The 23643-nt window shown below is 34.5% G+C and overlaps 1 protein-coding gene across 2 annotated transcripts in view; it reads left to right on the forward strand.

Moving 5' to 3' along the window:
* The window catches only part of LOC142977030 (semaphorin-2A-like), a 341213-nt gene that overhangs the window by 122306 nt on the left and 195264 nt on the right, over positions 1-23643 (forward strand). For both annotated transcript variants that reach the window (XM_076120703.1, XM_076120702.1), the window contains one exon: positions 14038-14073. The gene's annotated coding sequence lies outside the window, so the exon portion shown is untranslated. The remainder of the gene's footprint in view (positions 1-14037; positions 14074-23643) is intronic.

The following is a 23643-nucleotide window of genomic DNA, read 5'->3' on the forward strand; positions in this document are numbered from 1 at the left end:
ACATATGTGTCTCCGTTTGACTTAAGTAAAGCTGATTATACCGCTTCGGAATTGGGGAATATAAAAATAAATGTGTTTTGTTTTGTATTTATTTTTATAAGAGCAAAACATATTTTGTTGTTTTTTTCATTAATAGTAATATATCTCTGTTTAAGTCACTTATAAGTTCAAAATATTTGACTTAAATTAATTGACATTAAATCTACATGTTTTTCTCACGTTTATCTTAAAACTATAATCTACTTTGCTCACTGCAGTACAATATATTTTCGAAAACATGAAAATTAATTTAATTAGACTTAAACGGCAATTTGCAATTTCCCCAATTATATCCGATTTGTCATAACAAGTATTTAATTTCACCGCATTCGAGTGTATCAATAGTGCATTAAATAAAGTACAATCTAACCGTATGAACAGTAATTATTCATTTGGATAGGTTCAAAGCAAACTTATTTAATAAACGCAGTCAAAACCACGGTTCATTTGGTCACATCCGACGCCTGATTAAACCTATTCAAACTGGATTCTCTGATTGTTTTATTCGATATTAATTTTGTATCTATAAAATAAAGTTTGCTGTTGCAATATTAGCACGTTTTATAAAATCCCTTTGATTTATTATAACTGCAATATTTCTTATTTTTAAATCTTTTCGAACGATTGTACTAACGGTGAAGTAAAACATCGTGATGACACCTTGCATGCCTAAAAGAACAATGGCAAGTCTCCATACAAAGTTTTACCTGACATCGTTTTGGAGCGTCTATGAATGAAAAAATGTTAAAACTATAGAGTTTCTTTAACTTAAACAGAATCATTAAGATTTTTGGTTTGAGAGGGCCACAAGAAAAAAATATGATCAATTTTATATTTTGAGGTTATATCATGAAAAAACTTATGTAAATTGCTGTTCTACATTATTTATGTCTAAAAAACAGATTTAGATTACGTGAGAGCAAAGACAATGCATTATTTTACAATTTTGTATAAAAATCTGATGATATACATCAGATTTTTATACAAAATTGTAAGTGCAGCAAACAAATGGTAAGTAATGTTAAAAATAGATAGGTACTATACCTACTTTAAAATTCTAATTATTCAATCATACAAAGGTACCATTGTATTTTTTGTGACTCACTCAGTATATATTATGATCTACCTACTTACTAATTCTATGATCATTTTTAAATCATTATCCCCGTTTGATAACTAAAGGGATACTAGAAGTGTTTAGAATGATATAAATGTAATATCGCAGAATGAACAAAGTAAACAACTAGTGATGCTGATAATCAATCATCAATTAATCGATTATTGAAATAATTGAAGTCATAATCGATTATAGAATATAATCGAATTAATTATTTTTAAACGATATTATTAAGATTAAAAACCAAAAAACTATAACTGTTATATTGCGATTTACTATTAAAAATATTTTTGATTAAGGAAGTTTTTGTGGATGCTGTAATGATAACGTCAGTGATTACTGTAATGCTATTTGAGGTTTTATTTTATATAATATATTTAAGTACATATTATTATTGCAAACAAATCAAATATGCTAATAAAATTGCTTAAAATAATAAGCTATTATAAATGGATTATTCTTTTCATATTATATATTTGTCATAATCGATCAATCGATTGTGAAAATAATTGATTATCAACATCACTCTAAACAAAGGAAGGAAAAAAAAATTTTTTTTAGTGCTGCCATTACACTTTCATCTAATAATACCTGACTGAATACCTGACAACATTAATAATAAAATATGTAACTAAAACACCTATCAATTATATTTGTTATTTTTTTTTAGCAAAACCTATGTGATTTGTTTTTAACGTTCACTTAATAATCGTTTTTTGATATTTAAAAACAAAATAATAATTTTGAAACATTTTGTAAGTGGTAATACTGACTAAAAGATTATGTCCACTGGATGTGGACGTATTCAAGTAAAAGTTTATTTTGTAAATAATTTAAGCTAGGCTTTTACCGAAAAAGTTAATTTCATCATAAAAAAGGGCTAAATTAATTACTAACTTTTGCACGTGTCCCATTTGTAGACGCTTCATATAACACTTAGGTAAAAACTTGCCATTGTTCTTTGTTTAATACATTCAATAAACAAATTTGATGGCATGCAAAGTCTCCAAATCATACTTGGCCAGCGTGGTGGACTCAAGGCCTAACCTAGCCCTCGTTTGACACTACCTCGTGGGTCAGTAATGGGTTACAAAAAAATCTTTTCACCTTCAGTACTTTCCCAAACATTTCTTTTTTTTAAGGGTTACTAGTAATGGGGCATAATGGAATTGTTTTGCTAATACCCGTTCATTTTATCGACACATTACTACACCTACGCTCTCGTAATAAAAGGGTTGAAGGTCAAACTAACGGCAATGGCCGCCCTAAAATAGATTGGAAATATCCAAATAACTCTTAATAATCTATTTTCGCCTTCAAAAACCTCTCTTACAAAAAAATGCTCCGAACATTCCCTAGAATCAGTTCGATTTTAGCCTAAGTAACAAGATTTTTGCGTATTTACGGCCCAAGAGGTTAAAGGTCGCACCTTCAATAAGAACGCAATTTGTATTGAATAACGAGGGCCCAACAATGGAATACCCAAACATGTTTAATTTGAAATGTCGCGTTACTCTATTTGCTTATAGTACTAATGGCTACCATCAATATAGAGCAAGTGGTTCTCTTAAGTAATGTCGTGGCTTCAAACATACATATTGCTTCATGATTTAGTGCTTGAACTGTGATTATTCTTGTTGCTAGAACATTGGTTTTAAGTTAATACTGCTACAAAATGAATCAGAATGCTTAAAAAATTAGGATAAAACAGGTGTCGTTTCTTCATTCGCATGAAACATGTAACTGTCGAAATTTTAAGGTAGGGTCTAGTTTTGGAGAAACTTCAAATGCGTGAAACAAAATAATTTGATATGGTTATGTCCGAACTATCATAAAACCTGAAATCTTAAAGTTACTGATAGTAAATGGTCTTTGAACTGAAAACTGAACGTACAATGACATTTTCTTATACATACTATAAATTAGAGTTATTTAAGAAACAGAGTAGATGGTAAATTAAACTAGTAAAATCTAAGAGAGTTAATTCAAGTGTAAACTAAAATGATTATGAGCGCAGAAGTTTTTTGCGAAGCAATCTCTACTACCGTTAATTTAATCAGTGAACTCTCGAAAGAAAATATTCAAAGAAATTAACCGGTTAATTCGCGCAATACCAGGGGCTAATGTAATTAATAACTTCTGTCACCCGACTCCCCTCGACTTAGAAATTATGTTTTTATTTAGATCAGAACAATTTCGGATAATTTTATTTATGTGCCTTTCGTAAAATTTTAAATAAACTTTAGTGGAAGTGAAAGAATTTTAATTTGCCGTTCAGTATTTACTTATTCATTATGTTACTTTCAAACACAAGGCAATGATTTAATTGTATTTTTTTATAAAATATATTGATGGCAAGTGCATCATATTTATTGCCTATTAAATATTTATGTAGTGCCCAAAATTTGAACAAAAAAACAGACATTTCTAGTAAACTAGTATCAAAAATGTTATTTTCCTCATATTATATCCTTTCCTCGTCCTATAATTCAGATAACTAAAGCAATATCACAGCAGTAGGCTAGTCTAGACTAGCCCATATCAAATAAACCTCCCAAAATAAGCCGGTTTATAAATAAGTTACTAAATAAAGGAAACTTACGATGGGCAGTAAGTAGATGGAAATATTCAGGAACAGTTGTTTCGCAAAAGTTTTACTCGGGCAATGAATTAGTAATTAAGTTTCACGGGACCGACGACCAATTTGTTTCACCTGAAGTGAAGGACAATCCCTCAACTTCATTTGAGACTCTAGTTTTATATGAACGGGACATTTTAAAGTGTAATTAGGGGTTATGTTAAATGTTTATAAAGACAGGTGTCGGGTGTCGAATTATTTTGGTCGGTATTGTATCGTAAGGAAACAATGACTGTCTCGAAATTATTTTTTCTGTTGCTTTAACCAAGATGAGTATGTGATCGGGTGATTTCAAGATGAGCTCCCTATACAAAACTTATATACGGTCATATAATAATTCCGATATCGGTCATAATGCTACCACTAAATGAAAAAAGTACTAACTGTTTTGAAGAAAAAATACTATTTAAAGTGTAGTAACTTATTAACAAAATATTTTCAATTTATATTTTGACCAACTTCTCATAATAACTTGCTTAATAAAATTTTCAGTAATAGTATTTTTTATTGGACAAAAGCCTTTATTAATTGAATGCCTTTTGAAATGCAAATAAAGTTGCCAATACAGTCCATTTTCCATTATATAATGCGCCAGAAAACTTGTATAGTTTAAACAATGAAGTCAGCTTTTACCAATATTTGTTTTCATTTTCACGTTCGTGAAAGGATTTATTTTCGTAGCGTTATATCGTTGGCTTTTTGCTTCACTACACTATAAAAGTGTTAATTGTTTATCAGAACAACACCTGTTACTTTAAAAAAAGTATATGCTGGATAACTTTCGTAAAAAATAACTAGTGCAATATTGATACGAAGGTTTAAGGAAGGGCTAATTCTTCAGTTTGAATATCATTTTGTAAATATCGACATAGCACTGCATGGATTTGATTAGAAATGAAACTATTATGAAAGTATTAATATTTAAAAGAAATGCAAGCCAGCTGGTATATGTATATCAAGTTCCAAACAATCAGTGTTAAAATTTCTTCCGTTCGAAAGCATGGAAAATGCATTAAGATTGAACAAAACAAAAGTAGGAACAACAAAACGTCAAACTCTAAAACTACGCCTTTCGCCATCGTTAACATTTTATTTATTAATATAATTAACTTTGAACGTATCGGACTTTGTACTTAAGGCTTGTTTAAAAATTTAGCGCCAGTTTTCTCGGCGCAAGTTTGTTGGGGCCCAGAGCCTTCACTCTTAATTATTACTTTGGGAAAATTAAGACTGTCGTTTAGGCGAAGTGCCCACCCTGGCTAAAGGTTGCCTCTCTTCCATTTATCTAAATGTACTTTATCTTGCCGGGGGCGCTACCCCCGATGCATAGAGACGATATTGATGTTGCGAATTTTCGGCACACTTTGTGGACTTTTCGTGAGTAATTAGGAATGGCGGTGAATATAAAATATTTGATATTGCACAGCGGCTTGTATAAAAATATGTATATACTAGAAAATTGGGTTAAGTTTGTTTTAGCCGACGGGAGCAAAACCAATTAATGCAAATTTTTAAACAAACTTTCCAGCGTCCTGATAAAACTCTCCAATAACAACAAAATGTAACGCTCGCACTACTATTTAATGTAGAAATTACTCCCGAAATTTTGCTTCGTTAGTAACACGTAACACAAAAGTTCGACTCCTTGCTCCCCCTATTCTGTATGACGGCTCAAAGTAATGACGATACTAGGCACTACCGCGCGTTAAGTACATTACCTATTGTAAGTGTTCTTTGAGATGTGCCCCACCGGCGGATCCGTACGACGCTTTTACTCTAATTATGAGTTCCAACATTTACACACACGCAGTAATGAACGAAACCTCACCATGAATATGTATATTATTAGACAAAGGACGCTTTATTTAGCAAAATTTCACTCAAATAATGCCTTATTTGATGTGAAATATAAAATATTTTGTGGGATTTTTGTATCGGGTTTGTGAGCATGCGGAAGTTTTTTAAAGGTTGCTGTGGTACAGTTTTATGTTGCAACTTTTTATTCAAATCTACCACAACGTTATTTTAAAAGCTCTACACATAATAATATATGTATTTTACTTATTTTTTCTGGTACATTTTTAGGTATATGAACACCACAACGTTGTAACGCGGCGGTGTAGTGAATTTACTTGCAAACAATGTCTTGAAAATTTTCTTTAGCACTTATAAATCGGAAAGTCTTTTTCATTTCACCTCGGCAAAGCTGTTTCAAAATCAAAACAATAATTTTGAAAATGAAACAAAATATGAAACTAATATTCACATGGGAGCCAGATTTAATTTCGATCTAAAAATTATTCCCAAATTAATGGTTAACCAATTTGGCAAAGATTTTCATTTGCACCGCGTAAATTGTGGTCAGCTCTCATTTTCGTTGCTGTTGTGAATAACAAAATTTAATCCAGTGGTTGATAGGATAATGTTGGACGACGGTTGATTAATTCGCAGTTTCGCATTTAATAATTTAGAGTGCAAATATTAATTCCTAAAAGTAATAGCCATTAAAACCATGTACATAAACCGTAAGAAAATTCATTAAGCCGGCGGATTTTTTAGATTACAACAGAAACTCTTTCTATAGCTGTTTTTACGACTTTTATACTGAGTTTTCTCGTTAAAATTTGCAGAAAGCCGCTAATAGACCTTTTAAATATGTACTAGACACGTAGGTATGTTTATTTAAGTATCTAATTTCATCGTCGTCCCTCCATCAACAGTAAAATTTTATTATCTACGACATGAATTAACATTTTTTGTCGCCATAAAATTTTCCGTCTCCTGGTCCATTCTCGATGCGAATAGAGATTAGCGTTGCATCTTTAATTAAATCCGTTTTATGGCTCGCTCACTTTACTATCATTCCCTTTCAATATTTTCCTTCTAATAAAGATAAAATTAAACTGACAAACAGTCGGGATTACTCGTTTTTTATATCCTTCTTTTATCGTATTTGTATTGCCTTGTATTTGTTGTAAACAAATCCATAAATACCACAAAAATAATCCACGAGATGAAAGTAAACACACTTAAATATATCTGCCTGTGAATAGTACATAAGCACAAAGCTGAAGTACGAAATGGAAAAATATTACATCAAGATAAACCGCTGCTTACAGTTCGTTGTAAGGTTTTATTTTAAGTGCTCCGTGTGTGTACGTATATTTTTTTATTTCCGGAGCTCCGTATGTTTCGGAGTAGCTGTCACACGCCGCCCGGAGCGGGAAGCTATTGTAGATTCTTAAACATATTTTCAGCCGGTACAGGCATATAAATATTTATGAAAACACTGTCCGAATTAAATCCAGTCTCAACGTTTACGACGTCGCATTGTTCTCGTTTTTTCACAGACGTCTGAGCAATAAAACGTTATGTAGTCGTTGACGTTGAATGATTAACTGCTTGTTGGTTTAGGCGGAGTCGAATGCGCTCGCCGCAATAAAACATCTACCACTAACTACTCGTAAAAGTGGAACAAATTGCTTTTTGAAAATATTATGAGTTGTGACCGTAATAAATGAATTGATAGTTCTATATTAATAAACAACGTAAATAAAAAGCCTCGTTAAATTATTGAACCGTTAAAATCTTTTACATTACTACTTTTTTAGTATTTTGTGCCTAGGGATTATGTATTTTCGTAAAACAGTGTAAATAAATTCTCCTTATTGAAACAAGATCACATTATTTGAAAACAAAACGGAAAAGATGTGTAGTTCATCATAGGACTATTTTATGTAAATTCTTCACAATCAGAACAAAACATACGTAGCTTAGATATTGGCAATTTTATAAATTAATGCTTAATTGGTTGTGCAATACCGTCTCATGAGGTTCTATGTTATATAGCCGAGTTATCAGTAAAATATGCCCATGGAAGGAAACTTCTCCGGATACAAGATATATTAGGTTATCTCCTGAGACCGTCGAGATAATGTACCAACGTACTTCAGACAGTAGACGGTGTCTAGGGGGAATCAATAATCCCATAACACACTATCCTTCGAAATCCATTTATGAAATATCACATAAACCAGTCCGCGGGCGATTTTATTTATTCGTACTGGAGCGGAGACAGAAAAGATCAAATAGCCTTTGTCCTTAGTTCCTTACCCCTCTTTACTTATTCAAACAAAATTACATATGCCTGCTTCTGGATCGCCATTGCCCGAAATTTTACGCGTTGGAGATAGTGTCATGAATATAAATCTATCGTAAAGGACACCGCGGAGAGGTTAGCTCAGTTTACGGCGAAGCTCACTTTGCATTCTTTGTGCGCGGGCCCTTTATGGCCGCTTTATAGACTTAGGTCCTTTTGCATAAAGCCTCAATGTCCTCAATGGTTGGAGTTTTCGAACGCCGCCGTTGACCGCCCGCAGTCATGAATGTTGAATTCGGCATCAACGTTATTGCGGATGCGATGCTGCGCTCTTGTTAATGCCGGCTGCTCCTGAAAGTATGACAATTGCATTCAGTTTTGTGAATAAAATTAAAAAGGCTTTATTTTATTTTGTAACCTCGTTCATATTTTGTTCGTCAAAGCGAATTGTAATTATCAAGACTTTTAATGTTGTAGTGAAAAAAAAACAGTCGTTTTTAAAATTGTAACCATTGCATTTATTTGCTTTAAATGTATTTATGTACCAAATGCATTTTCGAACACAAAAGAAGACAAATCATCAAACTCACTTAAAGCAAATTGAGTTTATAATTGCGCTATTTAGTTTTATATGAAAAAAGCACTTGAACAAAGAAATGTATTTCTAAACAAATGTACCCAAGTACTTACTATTAACGTTCTAGTGAATGTTTAGCGCCTCGGGCTCTGTTAACTATTAATCCCATTTTCTTTTGCAGAAGATAACGAAACTCATTTAAGATATCGCGGACGCCTTTCAGACGTTTTGGGGTGCAATCTTTGGTTGCACAGAGACGACCGTAGAGTTTCACAAAAACAATGTTTTGTCCTTTCTAAAATACCTATTACAATGTTAAGATTTTTTCTACCTTTTTTCTAACGAAATAATTGCATAGTTTTTTATGAAGATTTGAGATTTTAATCGGGCAATATGGAATAAAGACAAAATAGAATCCACATATTTTTGTAAACACAAATATTTTATAAAAATAATATTGTTAGTATAAAATATTTATAGTATACACGTTATAAGAGAGAAGTAATACTGTAAGTACATTACAAATGTAAACTTACATATTTGATGAGTCTGATGGTTTGCCGGAAACAGGATTAATGGCTTTTAGTAGACGAAAAGTAAGTAATAATCTGATATATACCAGTTACTCATGTTATGGACGAAATAAAAGTGATTCCTGCTCAAAGTACACAAATACAATAAACAACCTTTTACGAGAACTTTTTTCCATTTCTCAGAATTTCTTAGTGCCTCATATCTCTTTATTCTTATTCCAGAAAGTGATAACTGGTTTAAATGTGTGAATACAGAATAGAAATAAAGAATTTCCTACGAAGCTAATTCAAAAAGATAACACCAAATATTTTTAAAGTGGCGACTCCACAGAACTATAATTCCTTAATACGTATTTCGTCTTAAGAGACCAAAGGTTTCACTTTATGTCTAATAAAATTTTCTTCAAAGTATCCTTAATTGAAAATTCAAATTTATGCATAAGCTCTGATTGTAGAAGCGTCTTGCAAGAAGAACTACGGCCGGAGACACAACCATTTAAGAGATTCAAGCCTTTGCGGACGGGCTTGTTGGCAAATTGCGTTGATGAAAATTAAGTCTCAGATTAAAAGGAACGAGTTTAATTAATTCTTAGTTAATCCGTACCAATGATTCCATATAACGGCGCGGAATTTGTGGAGGTACAGTCAGGTACACTCCGGTGCAATCTCCCGTGGCAATGGTTGTTTACTTTGTTCTATTCTTACAAAGGACCGAGGGCCGAGTATAGTATACATTATTTTAATTTTCATCCTCCTATTCATATAAGGAGTAGTGACGGCCTAAATCTGATTTTTGCGGTCATTACGCACGAATAGCGTATAAATTATAAATTAAATACACAAACTATCAATAATACAAAAGTTTGCCTTTAAAGTGACTCGATTATCTGTGATAATCTATCTTTTACTTTTTTTAAAGAAACCTTTTAATATTTTAGGTTTATCAACAAACATTAGCGTTTTAAGTTGTCTTTTAAAGATGGTCATAACAAATTTTCAGTTGTTAACAAGTTTCCCAAGCTGTGTACTTCCAAATTAAGAAAATAATCCGCAAGTTACAAGGATTAACTTATTTGCCAAGTAACTAACTGCAAAGCCTTACATCTTAGTGAAACTTAAAGTTCTTTAGCTTACTTAACTTCTATCTTTTGTAACTAAGTCTAGAAAATTCTTTAGTATCGTCTAGTGCTTGAACATTAAAGTGATCGTAAAGTTAGTAATAAAGGTAATCGTTCCTTTAGTTCTTTATTATTTGTTACGTTTCGTTTCATTGCCGTCGTTTGAATGTTTGTTTAGTTTCATTATTACGACAGTTTTATATTATTTGTAAAGATTTAAAGTATCGTTACTGCTTCTTTATTTTAGTAATAAAGATTTGCAAGATTTCGTGATTCATTACTGTAATAACGACACAGGCAAATGTCCTTCGTCACGAGTTTTGGAAATACATGAAGTAACTAAAGAACTGCATTTGACTTTTTTGTTAGGTTGAATGTTCGCTTAATTGATTGTGAAATTCTAGAATTTCTACCAAGAGATAACGTTTTACTAAAGCGGCAAGATCGTAAATACGCTTGAACTATTTCAAAGATATTGCAATGCAGCCTGTACACACAAAACAAACACGAGACCGAAATAATACACAATCCCAAGAGAACGGGGTCTCTGTGTCAAACCCGAGAGGACAAAGCCGAGCACGGGAACAGTTAAACAAAAAATGTAAAACGAAAACTGTTCTAGTAAAATACAAAAAATCTAATATGGCGTTTAATAGACTGTCACTCATCTCAACACTCGAGTTTTTATTACATTTTTACGAAGCAAAATTCCAGCCCTGAAAGTTTAATCTATGCTAAACTTTCACAGGCGATGTACAAAGAGCTTTAATTGAATGAACGAGAGCGAACGAGGTGCGCTCAATGGGCCGAGAGTAAAACAAATCGCAGCCAAATGATAATTTAGAGCAGTTTTGGGTGAATATCTGTTACATTGGGGGTGTCACAATCGGATGCGCAATCTCGCATCGCGCCCTCTTCCGGACATAAATAAAATCGGACATTTATTTCATAACGTCGGAAGTTTGATAAGGCGTTCGTGTGTTTCCGCTGAGTCGGTGTAGGTACTTATCTAGGAAGATTCGGTGTTAAGCTGTCACACCTGCTCTGTGCTTGTGTTGTTTAGAACTCCCGTTCTCCGTAGAACATTCTGAGCTTAGATAAAATTGTTAACGTCGCACCTTCAAACTTTTGTTGGCGTATTTTTTAGTACTTATGTTTTGTTATAAGAGGCGCTTTGTAATTGTGGTAACATTACCATATAAAATGCAATTTAAAAACATAAGAAAAAAGCTTGTAACGAATGTTTTAAACGCTGTGTAATTCAAATCAGTCAAAAGTTTTTCATAACGATTAAGTTCATACGTGTAGGGTAGAACATAAAAATAACAAATTCAAAAACCCGTTCATAAACCGCTCTAAACATGTTATCAGCACACAAGAGTACGTACTACGTGAAAGCGATATTAATATTACCCAGAATTATCTTCATTAAATGCCCGACGTACCCTTAAACAAATTAATGTACACTGTAAACTCAACGTAAAGTGCTTTTAAAATCTCGGACAACACAGGTGTGTTACAAGCATTAGGTAAATTGTTAGGCGTCGGCATAATCTCTTTAGCCTTTGGAGTCGTTATTTTTTCAGAAATGTCCGTAACAGTTACTTATAAAAGCTGAAATAATTTAATAAAAGCGTTATATCTTCCTCGGGTCACGTAAGAGGGCGCTTCGGGGGAAAATTACATTTTGTTTGGCCACGTCCACGACACGACGGCGACATGGGACAACTCAGTTAACGAGTGTTCAGGATTCTCGGTATTCTCTCATATCCCGCTACATCTCTTTACAGATATTACCAGTAAGCGAAATCATACAACAAAGCAATGAATACCTTTTATGTTGTTCTATTTCGTGAGAAATTCATGTGTAATTTATTTTACTCAATTGAGACGGACTTTCAAAGAGACAGTTGGATTTATCCCGGAAAAAAATATTTTCAATCGTTAATATATTCTCTCGAGTACTCTTTGGCGTATTTGATAAAAATAAACTAAATATTAATACAAATTTATAGATGTGTAATGATTGAACATTTTAACCATCAGTTAATCTGCAAGGAAAATGTCCGTCGATTCATAAATTCGTTCATTTATTAGTGTCACATATTCAGTGGGGTAAATAAGTCGAGCAGGAGTGATATAAGTGATAATTTCCAACATTTTTATATATTGTGGTTTTATATAGGTTTTTATGAGCTAGTACATAGCAAAGGAAAGTAGTACATAATGGAGTATATATCACACACACAGAGTATTAACCAAAGGTTTGCCCAAACTACCCAAAAGGGTATTTTTACCTCCGAAACTTTAAGTATTACTCGTATTTTATAGCTCAAAGGCAATCAAAACATTGTACCTTCCTTAAGGCTAATGACCCCCCAGGGAAACTTAAATAGACCTGCCACTATTCCACCTAATACCCTATAAACCTACAATACAATATAAATAAAAACTTTGCCGTACCATTACCAGTTGCAAGGGCGGACCTGGCCGCCGACCTCCGCACAACATTATTCCGACATTAGCAAAAGTTCCGTCGTCCGCACTCACCAACTTTCTACACGAGAATAAAATGCCACAACAAAATGTTAATTTCAACCCTTCCTCACGACGAATTAGGTAATTTCAGAATAAAATATTTGACGACCGAAGGTTTGCACGTGCTACAGTTTTTTTTAGGAAAGTATTTTTGTTGCCTTAATTTTGTGTTGGATGGTTCGAGAGTTTGATCGATTTTGTTCCTGTCTAGCCACAAGCTGTTCAAAAGTACATTACGATGCATTGATGGAAAATAATCTTTTTGAAAAACAGCACTTTCTTTCTTCCCAGTACTACGTGAAAGTCGTTACGGGTACACTGTAGATAGAAGTCACTAGAGTATAAATATATTCTTCTGTACGTTTTTTTTTATTACACTCTATGAGACTGAATATTTTACTACTGTTAAAACAAAAAAAAAATTAACATGATTATTCTATATAATCTACAACAAGCAATCAAGGTATATATTTTTTGAATAAAATTAAAAAAATCAATCACTTTTCTAATCTCATTTCTAATCATCTTTGCTTATAAATATTAGATTAAAATATTATTTTGTTAGAGAATGTATAACAGTTTAGTTAGTTATGTTTCTCCGAAATTATGATATTGAAAAATATAAACAATTACTGAGCAAATAATTCGTGAGGTTCAATTTCGTTAATAGTTTTCGAGAACTGCTGTATAGTATTGATCGTATATTGTTTATCGTGTGATTATTTTTCACGAGTGCTATTAAAACTCGAGATCCTTCGGTAAACTTGGTCCTTTATATCTATTTATATCGAAATGGGCTCGATAATGTTAGCTTGGGACGAGTTTTGCAGTAAACGCTTTACGCCGCGGCCGCAAACCAAACACGCGTAGTGATAGCGGTTGGAAATTAATGTTTGGTATCTTTTGATGTGGTTCTTTGAAGAGAGAACACCTGCCTAGTGAAAATAATGATCAACGTTTTTGAATTCGCACAGTAAATTGTACTTATTTTGAGTTTCATGTAAATCTACAACTGGATATTGTGTTACGCTGTACAAATTTTGAATACTTTATGAAAGTAATAAATCAACGTGGTAAAGGAAAATTGAGTAAATATGAACTCAATACGATAGCTATAAGGGTGAATCTCAAACACATGAGGTAACAAAGAAATGGTCGTAATTGGGGGCTCCGATATAGAAAGACAACACGTTAGTCACGTTCGCTACAGCACAAACGCGAGTTGTTCTAAAGAGGGGGAAAGTAATCTTCTATAATGCCTTGTTTTAATTTCCAACCGTAAATAATAATTTGGTCAATTTTCCACAATTTCGGTTGCGTGCACAAAGTTTTTATTACAATTTTATTGTTATTTAGGCGTGTTTGTTCCTTGTTTCAGATTACATCGGAGGTTTTAAAGGAGCCGGGCGCTAATGTGAGTTTCCGAATTTTACTTTTGTTTATTATAATACGATGTAATTGAATTTCTCGATTTTATGTACATTTTTTGTTACCGTAACGTAGAAAAGTTACGAGTGCATATTTGTCCGTAAATAACAAAGTTTGGTGTCCAGCGCGCCTAACTCGGCCACAATAATAAAATCCCAAAGCAGATAGGCCCACGTAATGTGAAACGAAACTAGTGGCCGGAACTTTTTAGAGAGGGAAATTTTAGTCAACAGGAAGGTAGCCCAAACTATGAGCGTTAAGAAACTTTTATGAGCGGCCGAGCCATTTTACCGCGAGTCAAGAGCTAATCCCACTAGCCGGCCGCGGTGAACAACGCACCTGAGACCGAGCTTTTTATTTCTGTTTCACATTTCCACCTAATTTCAGGCCGGTGAGGCTGCCGAGGTGGGCTGAACTTTGTCGGGCGTCATAAATTTATTTAACGGCCCGAAGGCAATAAGAGGCGGAGTGTAAAAAGAAAAATACGATACCAACGTGCCTAGCCGTTATTGCAATTAAACAGAGGAAGTAAATCTTTCAATACGAGCGGCGAGCGTTCGCCTCCCGTTTCCTGCCTTAATTTATCGTTTTGTTTTAGTCAGTGGCGCGTCCCATTGACGGATTGCGATGTGTTTGATTAAAAAACGCAAGTTGATCGCGCCACCCCTTCTAGTCTGGCAGAATACTAATCCGCCTAGACTCCACCGCGACTTCAATAAGTGCCTCCCTCCAGTGCCGTTTTGTCAATGCTGCTTACCGATCACGTAGCTCCAGTTGTGTTATATTAATCTTCTTATATAATTGGAAATACTAACTAAAGTATACGGGAAAACATTACTTTCATTACAATCTTATCGAATTACTACAATGAACAATATCTTAGCGAAATAATATTTTCTTTCATTGTCATAAAAAAATGTATAAAATCCGAGTCTCAAATGCAATAACCTTTGGCTCCAATTTAAAAAGACAGCATGGCACAGAAATCACAATTCTTATTGAACCGGAGCGAAGATATAACTTCAAATTTTCCAAAGTAGGAAACAGCAAATGAATAAAAATTGAACCCCTCGCAATTTGTAAAAATAAAATCAAAGAGTGAAATATAACATCTGCGTTGAGCGTGTTCAAGCGAGAACAGTTCCGCACATTATATCGTTCAATTTCGTTTACTTTTTTCTGCAAGAAGTTTCTATAAAAAGCCTTGGATTGGCTCACAGCTCTATTCCTCCACATACGTATTTAATTTGTTCTCTGTTGATTTATTCCGCATCGATCACTTCATTTCTCTTTGACGCAAACGATTTGGTAAACGATTTTGGAAGTTTTCTGCGCGAAGTGATTTCGACTGCTGATTAAGATAAATATAAATCACGGTTTTACGTTTCGTTTGCGTTTCCTAAATTTTTGAATTGCGTTACGGAAACTCAAGTATGTGTACGAATGTATTCCAGCGAAGTTTTTGTGTAATATTTGTAAACCAAATAAATTAATAAGCGGCTACGGACAACATTTTATAAGTATTCAAATCTGAGACAAATGATTGTAAAGTAACAAAAATTGCAAATTGAAACACCCCTGAATAGAGGGTTAAAATAGAGTTAGGTAGTAATAATACCGCAAGTAACACTTGTACCGCGATTCTTAGTTCCGCGTTGGTTGTTACACCACTTCTAAGGGCTTGCGAGTAAATCGCGCAATTTCTGCGGTAATAGGAAAATGAAGGGACGAGTGTTAAATTCAAATTGCTTAATGGTTCGGAAGCAGGCATTTCATTTTCCATTCGAATTGTTGCGTAATTTACTATAGCGTGCGTAAACGACGCGAGACTCTTCTTTTGTTTGTGAACACTGAAAATATGAGTAAAATATTTTAAATGTAGGCCAAAATATTGGCTGACAGGTGCAGAATTTCCGATAGTATGATACATTGCACGGTTTTCATTTGTTGAGCATGATTGTGAAAGGTGGTTATTGGATTGAATAGTATTCTGTAATACGACTTTTATCTGACATTTTAAGTATTTTACGATATTCTCAATACAGAAGCATTGGATTCATCTATTTTTATTAAGCAATACGCTATTTTATCTGTATTCCGTAGTTTATTAAATAATTAATAAGTGTATAAAAATATACATATATCACTGGGACAAAACAGAAATAGGTTGTCAATAATATTGATGTTAATTATTATAGACTCGAAACTAGGTCGATCGTTTGTGAAATGTAAAAAAGTTTCAAACAAATTAAATACACATACAGAGTGTTATTGATCCAATACTTTTTTAACTAACTCTGATGGCGATATAGACACAGCATATTATTATTACTACGCTTAATAGATTTTTCCATTATCGCAACATGAACGGCATAATTATCATAGTGGCAGGATACAATGCGAAGTATTTAATATGTAATACTGGCCCTATCTACAGTCACGACAGTCATATTCTAAAAATGCTTCGATCGAATCGTTACGAAGGGTCGTTGATAAACAAAACTATTTCAATTAGCCGATAGCCCGGCGCGACAAAAGTATGGACAGCACAAAACGCGTTCAAATATTCATGCCGGTATCGATTCCCCCTTACGAGCGAGGAGCGATCGTCATAATACGCCCCAATGAAAGATTTTATCAGCCGCCGCCCTTTTAGGAACCCGTGTATCCATAGCCTTAGAATAAACAATAATTACGACTAAAATGTACAGGCAAATAGAATACCGTGCCTTTATTTGGTGTCGAAATAAAGGAAATTACCTATTTGAACTCGCATTTGGGCTAATGTTTTTCGATAATGACTCATATGCCTTTACAAATTCTAAATACATTAAGTAGCTCAAACTCTATATAGTTCGATGCACATCAAAGTTTTGTATCGACGGTCCCTACGTACAATAACCTAATTACAAAACGCAAATTTTACAGGAGAGCTGTTTGAAGTTTCAAACACTTGTATCTCAATTTCTATCAATCGCAGAGCTATGAAATTTTGCACGAAGTCTTTATTTGTTGTCTTTTATGAGAAAATAAAATAAAAACGTTAAAATATATTCATTTTATGTACCATTGGTCACAACCGTCGTTTTAGATCGGAAACATTCCGACTAGCATTTACCTAAGTGGTACTTACTGATCTTTACATGGGGGATTGAACAACGATCTAAATTGTAACTGCCTTTTACTAAATTTTACGTTGAGTATAATATTGATTTACGGTGTTTTCATACTGGGAGCCATGAGGTAAGGGCTGATAATAAAATAAAAAGAAATATTTTTGAAACTTTTTTTATTAAATTCACAATAGGCAACCCTTTTCTTCATCATAAAGATATAAAATAGTACATAGTAATAATATTGAGCAATCATAATTAGGTACTTGTTGAATATGGTTGCTCGAGAAAAATGTTTCAAGTATACATACATCAATACTTCCAAAGAAGGATGATGAGGCCGAGATCGAGAAGGATCAAGAAGCATACACGTTAATATGCCTTTAGTTAGAATCTCATCTGTATCCGTATGTTCAAAATCTTACTTACGCAAAAGAAGTGTGGGATACATTGACAATAATTTTTGAAGACAAGGCAATAAATAGGCGCATAACTCTGATGAATTGTCTCTTGGATGAGAAGCTGGAAAACCACCGATCTGCTGTCATGAGTCAGGCTCAAAAGCGTAAAGAAATCAATCAAAGTTTCGATGACGATTTGGTTGCCGTGGTACTTTTGCGAGGTATGCCTGATGTTTACCGACCATTACGGATGGCGCTCAGAGCTCTTCAAATAATTCCTCGTCGAAGTCGGCTTTAGTAGTGAAGAAACTGACTGTTGTTTCTTCACTACTAGTATTAAGGCTCAAGTGCTTTTAATGTGGAAAGAAAGGTCATAAGAGGTCCGATTGCCCGATGCTGGACAAGGATGTGGTGCACGCTTACAACGGTTTCCTCGAAGTCGAAGAAAGTTGCGTTGTGGTGTTCAAGTGTTCACTGTCGGTGCACAAATCCTTCAGCCCCTCGACGTTTTATCTCGATAGTGGAGCCTCGACACGCATGAGTTTTCAGAAGCAGTGGTTTAGAGACTTTAAGGTTACTGATAAGAATGTTGTGACGTGTGCAAATGATGATAGAATGTCAAGTGAAGGCAAAGGTGATATTATAGTTAATGTGAAAGGAGTTTTGTTAACTGTTAAAGATTGTTCCTTTATGCCTGGCTCGAAAGTTAATCTTTTGTCGGTATCTAAGGCGGCACAGAATGCATGGAGAGTTATTTTTGATTCTGATGGCTGTAGGATGTTTCACCAATCGATAAGCGAGATAACGAGTAAACTTGTGGTTACTGCTAGTTAAGTCTCAGGTATCTATAAGTTGGATGCTTGTTTTGCTATTGTAGATGGTGCTTTGGCTACGGTTCAAGTTGAAGACTCGTTGGCACTTTCGCATCGTAGATTAGGGCATGTTAACTTGAATGATTTACGGAAGTTGCCTAACATCGAGGTTGGAGGTAGTGTATAAATTAGTGTATAAGTTAGGTAGTGTAATGGAACCTTGTGCTGCTTGTATAAGAGGTAAGGCACATAGATTACCTTTTCCAAAGGGTGAAGCAAGGCGAGCGAAAGACAAACTCAGTTTATTACATGCTGATTTGTGTGGTCCCATGTCGGAACGTTCTTATGGTGGAGCTCGTAACATGTTCGTAATAGTAGACCATTTCACTAGTAAATTTCTTACTCAGGGAGAAGTCTCAAGCTTTGAACTTTTTCAAAGACTTCGTGAGGCATGTGGAGAACGAAACACGTCTGACAGACCCAGACAGTATTGAAGATGCGGAGGTGAGCTCAGACTCAGCAGATGTGGATACAGATCCTTGTGTTGAATCTGTGGAGCCTGTGAATTCAAATGAATCTGATGCTGAACATTGTGATACAAGAGTCAGAACAGTAAGTGTGAATATCGAGGAAGAGCCTAGGTATCCTCTGAGGAATAGGCTTCGTAGCGCACAAAGTGAACTATATTGCTACAACAGTACATGCAAGTTAGAGGAATAACCACGTTCGTACAAAGAAGTCCTTCGAAGACCTGATAGCCATGAGTGGATAGCAGCGATGAAGCGGGAGTTGGAGTCCATGAAGGAGCACGATGTTTGGAAGGTGATTGAGAAACCCCTTGGAGCCAAAGAGTAGACGTCGGTTGTGGCGATTCCAATATTTCTACTATACTTGAATCTGACAGTATTTTATCACCGAGCAAATTTGAAACTAATGGAGCCGAGGGTGGCGTGGGACTCATTTTTGCATGGATTTGAGCCAGATCTTAGTGTTCATCCCTTGATGCTAGCGAAAATGAACCCGAAAAAAATAACAAAAAACAACGTAAAATAACAGAAATGGTAATTACTTACATTTTTTATTTAATATTCCCGATGTAAAATAACTTAAGTGGCAGTTACTTAAAACAGTAGTATATGTTCTCCCACGTAAAAACACTTATGTAACACTTAAGACTTTTTGATTTAAAACATTCCCAAGTAAAATAACGTAACTACCAAAAGCGACTAATTACGTCGGAATTGAATAAAGCTTGTTTAGATTACCAAAAAAGTAATTTAAGTTGATAATGTAATTAAAAATATACTTTTTACTGACTAATAATTAAAGTTAAAGTAGGTACAATAAAATAAAACGTCAAATTCAGCTTACCTTATGATATTTTGATGGTTTTGCCTTTATCTTTTACATTTTTCATTTTCTTTTTTGCGCGAGCGCAACAAGTCCGCATGTGGGAGTTACGGGGGAGGCGCGCGGGGGTGTTGTTGACTTGCCAATGTAAAATGTCTTAACTCTCACTAGTGACATTTTACATTGGAAGTGTTGTAGTTCTGGGCTTTGTCGAGTGTTGATTTAGGGTAGAATTAAAGCATTTTTACTAAATTTTTTTTAATCAATCGATAGTGTATGACAACCGGAGGGTCACGGAAACAAAAAAGGCAAATCCCGTAAGTACCACTTGAGGGAATGTACGTAGGGACCGTCGGTATGATTTAATTTAAGCTGAACTTTACCACTAACTAATTCGGTTAGAAGCTATTAGTACGGTTTATGAATTTTTGATTAAGTCATGTGCATATTGGGTAGATAACTTTTAGCAAAGGGTTTAATGAAACCGAGCTTATCAGCCTCTCTGAGGGCTAGTTGAACGAAATTATTTTAAAATTCCTATTGAATGTCGTAATTAAATTTTGAATGCTTAGTTAAGTTTCACCTAAAACTGTTACGGCCGTTTTAATGGAGTTTTAGTTAGTAATTTTCAAATATAATTTTGATATTAAATATGTAATTGAATTGAAGTTGCATGAACAGGGTCTTTAGGTGATGGATATGAACTTACGTTTTTCTTAAACCACCCTTAACGATGTTTTTATATTTAGTATTACTACTTTGCGACTAATTCAGCCTATTGCAATTCAAAGATACCTCACATGTTTCTGCGGAAAATTTGTTTATTTGGGTAAACATACAATCTTATTCATGTTCCTTGTCTTAAAGGGCAAACGACCTCCAAAAGCGAAATCGTCATAACCTTCAACACTTATGAACTCTGAAATTATTGGCAATCGATACGTCATATTCTGTTGGCTCTATTAACTATCCCGTTACAATGTCAACACGAAACCAATCAGTGCACAGATAGTATTATAAACGCGTAAATCACTATAATGCAAGCCTGATATCAGATTGGTTAGACTCAATTACGTCGTCGCCAGCTATTAAGGGCTTGATATACGGGCATATTATTGTTGTCATGCGTAGAGATTGTCTATGACGATTAGTCCACAGATTGTATTGGTTTACAAGGTTATCTCAAGTGGTCTGTTTGAGCAATGATCGGGATATATGGAGCTGGCTAGTTATCGAAGTTATAGAGTAGGTTTCTTCTTTTGTCAGTACGTATGTTACTGTGTACGGTAAAAGTATCTTTGAGCGTAACATGTTTTTACGTCAAGAGCAAAACCCCTTTTCAAGACTGGCGGTTCAAAAAGAAATTGACTTATCCTTTTCTATTCGAATTAGATCACAATTAGAATAATTTATTTAAAATGTAATTATTTATTAGATTTTTTATAAAAATGTAATTTCTGTTCAAATAACGACGAGTATTATCATTAATGAATATTTTATCTATTAATGAAGTCTAGTATGCCTATTCCCCTTTCATCAGTAGAGCTGAAAACGGCTCTATCCGCAATCCTTAGATTTGATTCCCTTTGTGAACGCCCCTCGTAGTCAATTATGGATAATCATTGCAAAACTCATTTTCATCATCGTCAGTATCTATGGCGTATGTTAAGTGGGGTTACGAGGTGGTGAGAGTTAGTTCACGGCTGTAATAATCTGTTTATGTAATTAATTTAACTATTTAAATTTTAATAAATTTAATGTATGCGTATAATTTTTCTTGGAATAAGCATGCCTCTTTTTTAAGCATTATAAAAAATACTCTTGTTTTATAATGTGCTGCGTTACAAAGCAAATTGTTTATTAGATATTCAGGCGTTAAACAAGATTCAAAACAAAACAATCCCAAAATAAACAAAATATTTTGTCACAAATAATAGTTTCAAAACTCAACTGTCTGCCTAAAAATAGGAATAAAACAGCAAAAGGAATTTATAATACCACAAATTAAGGCGGTAAGTAATTGGCGGTTCCACCCTACGCGTAGCGCATCAGAAAATTAATAGGCAAATGGAAAAACATGAAAATACCTCAGTCACTACAGATCGATAGTAATCATTGTTGATGCATTTTTGTCACAAATCACGAATACATTCTCATGTTGCCATTGTAATTATGCAAATCACTGTGATGCATGCATGTGTGAGTATGCAAATCCATCTAGGAACACAGGTGTCTGTTTATCCAACTGATTTAATAACTGGGCTCATCGCGAATCGAATGAACGGGATTGTATGCGGAATATCAATGCCCTGTTACTACGCATTAGTGGAATAGACAGATAGCAAATACTACAGGGGAGCACTTGGGCGTCTGCGTGCATCCCGCCGCGCCTCGGGGACCGAAATTAATAATCTTCACAACAACTTTTAATAAAATTAATGTAGTTGGACGTCTTTCTTCCTTTAAAATATGGAAGGAGTTGTCACTTTTGGAATGTTTCGGTAATTGCTGTATTAAGTTTGAAGTTTGAACTTTGTATGTTAGTGGTACTTAATTTGTTGAGTTGTAAGTTGTTTTCTACTTTCGGGAAAGTAATTATAGGTTTGAAGTGTTTGTCTTTCGAATGATTATTTTCGGAATTGAAATATGGTGGTAAGTAAGTAAGAGGTAAGTAATTTCAACGTGAAAAAAATCCTTTCATCATTTCAATTGTCATATAAAATTTATCGGAAAGCATAAAAATGAAATATTATTGCCTTAATAGAAAGTTATGAAAATTGAAACACCCCGTAACATCCTAAAAGTCCAAAAAATATAAACGTCATTTCCTGTTCATCTGTATCTTGAGTTCCGTCCTGTCGTCGCTACATCAAAACTGATAAGAGAAGGGTGAATGCACGAGTGCGTCCAGGTACTTGGGGCATCGGGCAAAAAGGGGGGGATAGGGGAAAGTGGGGGGTGACGAAGCACGGTTCAGGAATACCAACGTGATTAATGGATTCCGCGCGGCACGATAATGATAATGACCGTGTCTGCGACCACGGACACATCATCGGAATCAATGCCGGGTGCAGAATGACGCTTTTTGCATAGTTTGCACCCGATGCGTCGCGTCGAGGGAGCGCACCGATTGATTAACGCAGCCTTAGTTGATTTCTGAAGTGGATTTGCGTATTTGCGTCATTCGAATTATTTTGTGATATGTCAATAGCCATTATGCGAGATGAGATTTTTGCTTTGGGAGTTGGGAGTTCATTATGTACGGTACCTACCTACTTTACTGTATGGACTTATTTCATTGATATTATAGATTGTTTCTTTTACTTTCAAAATCTTTTCTGTATGAATACAGACAAGATAATCGACATTGTTGCCGATAAATTGCGATGCATTATCATTGTCTCAAAACTTTGAACGGTTTAAAATGGCAATTTCAACAAAAAGTTATTTTAAAACGTTCACACATTTTCACAAAGACAATAAGAGCTCTAATCGCTTGATGTCCATACGGCAGTTGGCGCTTTTCAGAACACCAACAATGGGTAGGTTCCATTATCGACGCCGCGGCTGAGCGCACCCCTGTCTCTGAAAATAAAACAAATCCTATGCGCAAAATCATTTCGTATTCGTATGGTTCGGTGCACATTCGTGGCTTCACGTTGTATGTAGATTAAATTTTGACAGTTGACTTATCAAAGATAATGCTGCGGTCCGGTCGAGCGGCGGTTTTAGAGGGTGGGAGTCGGGAGATCATGACGGTGACGTCACTGAATCAACGTTGTCGATAGACGTAGACAACTAACAGCTGCTTGGTGGTTTCAGAGGCTTAGGAAATAGGGGTTTATGTGCATCTATTTGTAAATACGATGACGATATTTAA

The sequence above is a fragment of the Anticarsia gemmatalis genome, chromosome 12 (assembly GCF_050436995.1).
Source record: "Anticarsia gemmatalis isolate Benzon Research Colony breed Stoneville strain chromosome 12, ilAntGemm2 primary, whole genome shotgun sequence".
In the NCBI taxonomy this organism is placed as follows: Eukaryota; Metazoa; Arthropoda; class Insecta; order Lepidoptera; family Erebidae; genus Anticarsia; species Anticarsia gemmatalis.